Source organism: Aethalodelphis obliquidens, unplaced genomic scaffold (genome assembly GCF_003676395.1).
Source record: "Aethalodelphis obliquidens isolate GAN/ISIS:26980383/991018 unplaced genomic scaffold, ASM367639v1 scaffold43, whole genome shotgun sequence".
Lineage (NCBI taxonomy): Eukaryota > Metazoa > Chordata > Mammalia > Artiodactyla > Delphinidae > Aethalodelphis > Aethalodelphis obliquidens.
The window spans coordinates 10,524,722-10,530,077 of NW_020837987.1; positions in this window are offsets into that span (position 1 = coordinate 10,524,722).

The following is a 5,356-nucleotide window of genomic DNA, read 5'->3' on the forward strand; positions in this document are numbered from 1 at the left end:
GGTATCACCTCACACCAGTTAGAATGGGCATCATCAGAAAATCTACAAACAGCAAATACTGGAGAGGGTGTGGAGAAAAGGGAACCCTCTTGCACTGTTGGTGGGAATGTAAATTGATGCAGCCACTATGAAGAACAGTATGGAGGTTCCTTAAACTAAAAATAGAATTACCATATGACCCAGAAATCCCACTACTCGGCGTATACCCAGAGAAAACCATAATTCGAAAAGACATATGCACCCCAATGTTCATTGCAGCACTATTTACAATAGCCAGGATATTGAAGCAACCTAAATGCCCATCGACAGACAAATGGATAAAGAAGATGTGGTACATATATACAATGGAATATTACTCAGCCATAAAAAGGAACAAAATTGGGTCATTTGTAGAGACGTGGATGGATCTAGAGACTGTCATACAGAGTGCAGTAAGTCAGAAAGAGAAAAACAAATATCATATATATATAACGCATATATGTGGAACCTAGAAAAATGGTAGAGATGAACCGGTTTGCAGGGCAGAAATAGAGACACAGACGTAGAGAACAAATGTACAGACACCAAGGGGGAAAAGTGGCAGGGGTGGTGGTGGTGGTGTGATGAATTGGGAGATTGGGATTGACATATATACACTTATATGTATAAAATAGATAACTAATAAGAATTTGCTGTATAAAAAATAAATAAAATTCAAAAAACATGCTTATTTTAAATAAGGATATAAAGTACTCTCTAGAAAAGTTGTATATGAATTATTTACCACCAAAATGAATTAGGAACTAATAGTACATCAAAATTAAGGTACAGTGAACATTATTTTTATAAAAACTTGCTAGTTTTAAGGCCAATATGGCATATCTTACAACGTTTGTATTTAGTTTTCATAAGTTACATATGTTTTCATGTACATTTTTAATTCCTCTTTTATTAAATCTCCATTTCTATCCTTGGCTCATTCTTCTTCACATTGGTGTATTCATCTGTATATTGTTATATAAAAACATTATTCAGTCCAATAGTTTGTTTCTCATATTTGGAACAAAAATTTTCCACTTAATTTGCTTTAACTTTGCTCAAGGGGATATTAAAACAGGAGCTTTACTATTTTCGTAGATAAATTTGTTTATTATTTACTTTATGTTTTCTACTTGGATGTTATGCAGCCACACCCAGGATTCTGAAAGCTTTCATTTATATTTTATAAATATATTGGTAGTCTATGTTTCTTTCATTGTTTTCTCATTGTGGTAAAATATGTATCATAATGTTTACCATTTTAACCATTTTTAAGTGTACAACTCAGTAGCACTAAGCACATTCACACTACCACTATCCACCCCCAGAACTTTTGCATCATCCCAAACGGAAACTCTGTACCTATTAAACTATAACTCCCCATCACTCCAGCTTCTGTTCCCCCAAACCTCTGGTAACCACTATTCTACTTTCTGTCTCTGAATTTGACTGGTCTATGTACCTCATGTAAGTGGAATCATACAATATTTGACATTTTGTGTCTGGTTTATTTCACTTAGCCTAATGCTTTCAAGGTTTCCATGTTTTAGCATGTATCAAAATGTTACTTCTTTTTTAGGGCTAAATAATATTTCATAATATGTATAAACCACAGTTTGTTTATGCACTCATCTATTGTATACATTTGGGTTTTTTCCACCTTTGGCTATTGTGATATAATGTTGCTATGAACATTGGAGTACAAACATCTGTTCAAGTCCCTGCTTTCAGTTGTTTTGGGTATATACCTAAAAGTGTAATTGTTGGATTACCTGGTAATTTAAAGTTTTGAGGAATCACCATATTGTTTTCCACAGCAGCTGCACCATTTTACATTCCTATCAGCAATGCACAAGAGTTCTAATTTCTCCACATCCTCACCAGTGCTTGTTATTTTCTCATTTATTTTTTAATTATAGTCATCATAATGGGCGTGAAGTGGTATCTAATTGTGATTTTGATTTGCATTTCCCCAGTGATTAATGATGTTGATCATCTTTTCATGTTCTTATTGGCCACTTGTGTATCTTCGTGGAAGAAATGTCTATTCATTTGATCATTTTAAAATTAGGTTTTTTGTCATTGTTGAAGTGTAGAAATTGTTTTTATATTTTGGATGTTAATCTCTTGCCTGATAAATAATTTGAAAATTTTCTCCCTTTTTGAGGGTTGCCTTTTTACTATACTTATAGTTACCTTTGATGCACAAAGGTATTTAATTTTGAAGTCCAGTTGATCTATTTTTGTCTTTTGTTTCCTATGCTTTTGATGTCATGTCCAAGAAATCATTGCCAAATCCAATGTCATGAAGCTTTCCCCTTGTGTTTTCTTCTAAGAGTGTTACAGTATTAACTCTTACTTTTAGGTCTTTGATCCATTTTGAGTTAATTTTTGAATATGGTCTGAGGTAAGGGTCCAACTTCATTCTTTTGCATATAGATAACCAGTTTTCCCAGCACTATTAGTTGAAGAGACTCTTCTTTCCCCATTGAATGGTCTTAGCCCCTTGTCAAAATCAATTGACAATAAATGTATGAGTTTATTTACGGGCTCTCAATTCTATTCCATTGACCTGTATGTCTGTCTTTATGTCAGTAACACAGTTTTGATTACGATACCTTTGCAGTATAAGTTTTGAAGTCAGGATGTTTCAAACTTTGTCCATTAAAAAAAAAAACCCACATGAGTTTCAGCTTGTATTCAGTGCGTGTTAAGTGCATGGCTTTTACAATATGCTCATTAGATCAATATGTTTAGCTTGCAATTTTTGTCTGCCTGGGCTATCACTTACTGAGAGATATGTTAAATCGTCCACTATGTGTATAAATTTGTCTCTCCTTGTGCTTCTGGCCTCATTTTCCTCTCCAGGGCCATTCATTTTGTAACATCTCATCAGAGCTGACTTTTCAGTTTCCTTTTTCAGTTTTCCCCAGTGCACATTTCTTTAATATTCTTAGATACTCAGCTATCTAAGCATTTGATAGACTATCAGCATTTGAAATAATAATTTCTCTATTTTACTGAGTGAGCATTTCTAAGTATTTTGTAAGATTTTTCAGGTTACCTAGTTTGCCCCAAATAGAAGCCTCCATATTATTTCATGAAGTCCTGCTAGACTCTGTTTTGGTGCCTACCTGCCTCGGCCCCCTTTCATTAGCTCTTAGTTGCAATATGTTATGAGTATCTTTTTATTGGTCTACATTTCTAAACCAACAGGCAGATCTTTGAAGGTAAATACATTTCAGATTTGTCTGTGTGACCCCAGAGAAGGACTATCTGTAGGATAAAAGAAGGTCCTTGGTCCCCACATGCTGATAGGAAGTGAAATCACAGTGTCAGAGGGTGTGATTGGAACTTGTGCAAATTTAGTAGATGGTAGGCTGGTGGAGGAAGGAATTGAAGTATTTATTTCTGGGCTGGGTGGAAGAAGGGCCAATCATATGTCTACAGGGGTTAATTTGGGTCTGGAAGTTCACAGGAGTATTTATCCCAGGCCTTAGAGCAGAAGCCTTCATCCTTACAGTGCCAGGGATATAAGTCTTATATCTGGTTTTTATGTCAGGAATTCAGCTCAAAACAGGTCAAGGGTGGACATCTTAGGCTAGACCTCAATCCTCAGACTTCTCTGTCAGTCTAGTTTCAATTCTACCTTTTGTAAGAAAAGCTGTGAACTGAATGAATCAGAATATGGCATCTAATAGGCTAGAGTTCTATCTTCATTTTTGAAAGAACCTAGAGTTCCCAAGATTGGAGGTAGGAGTCCAAACTTAATAAGTCCAAATTTCAGAATGGAATTATTGTAAATTGGTCAGTTAGGAGATACAAAACAAGACTGTTCACTGATGGATGTAACTCCCCTTTCTCTACCTGCCTTAAAGCACTGCTCTATTTCAGTTTCCCAAAGACAGGCATGGGGAAACAATCAGTTACTTCAGTTTTAAAAGCCAAGGATAGTGTGGTTTGATAATTCGACTTCTGCCAATGCTCATTGTTTATGTTTCTCAAGCTTAGGAGCGTTTATCTTACTAAGGCTCTTATCTTACAATGTTCTGTAAATTAACTTGGCTGCTCTTCTTCCCCCAGGGATAATCTCAAATAGCATCCCCAATACCTTTTTTTCTAAAGTTCATGCTACCTTTCAAAATGTCATTTAGCATTTTTCTCATCCTACCAGAAAAACATGTCCTAGAAGGAAAATATAAGTATCTCCCTCTTGCAGGTACTCTGAATTTTTGATGAGGTGGGGATGAGTACTTAGGGTACATTCACGGGAAATCTTTGCTCTGCTTTTGATTGAGATGAGATAGGGGGATTTGATGACTATTTTAGTGTATAGCAACCTGGGTGTATAAGCAAAGATTATGTTTGGCTGTGAGTAAGACAGATAGACCCAGAAGGACAGTGGTTCAACCAGGAAAAATTTTCTATGTCACATAAAATTCTGGAGGTTGGAAGTTTAACCCTGGCTTTATGGGTCTGCTCCAAAGCCCTCCAGTGCATCTTATTCAAATCCAGGCAGCAGAATGGAGGCATGGAGGAAGAAAGCAAAGGGGATGAACCAGGCACATTTAAGGAAAGTTCCCCAAACTGCCACACAATTCCAGTTATCTCCAATTGGCCATAATTGAAAATCCATGGACCAATAAATTGGAGAAAAACAATCATGATCCTAAGTGGCTCCAAATGAGCAAATAAAAAAGAGATGGTTCTATTATTATTAGAAGAAAGGGAGATGAATATTGGGAATAATTAGCAGACTTGGCCCCTAATTAAAATACCAATGATGGAACCCAACTTCCTGGACACCAGTACTGGTACAAAATATCTAGCAGGCTGGAATTAGATAACTGAAATGTGGCTTACAGGTATACCTTACAGTGTTTAAGATCTTTCTGGAATTTTTGGTCTCTCCCATCCTATTGATCACTATGTCCTGCTGATTCTACTTAACATATGAAAAATATTTGACATTTTCTACCATCACAGCTGTAGTGGATCTTCCTTATGTCCAATCTGGACTATTGCAATAACTAATAATACTGCAGACACCTTGCATTCAGTATTTTTCTCTCGTTCCCACACTATGTCTAATATATTCTGTATTACCACCAGATTGAACTTTGTAAGACACAAGGTTAGTGTGACTGAAGAACTGACCTTTAAATTTTATCTAAATTTAAAAACGGAAGCAGTGCCAGATATTTTCCCATCACTGACAACTTTGTTTTGGTAAGACTGCATTTCACTTTAGTCACTGCACTGCATAGATTTTTGTATTATACTGTGCATGTTGTATGTATATGTTGTGTCTAACATCACACATAAACACATCACTGAT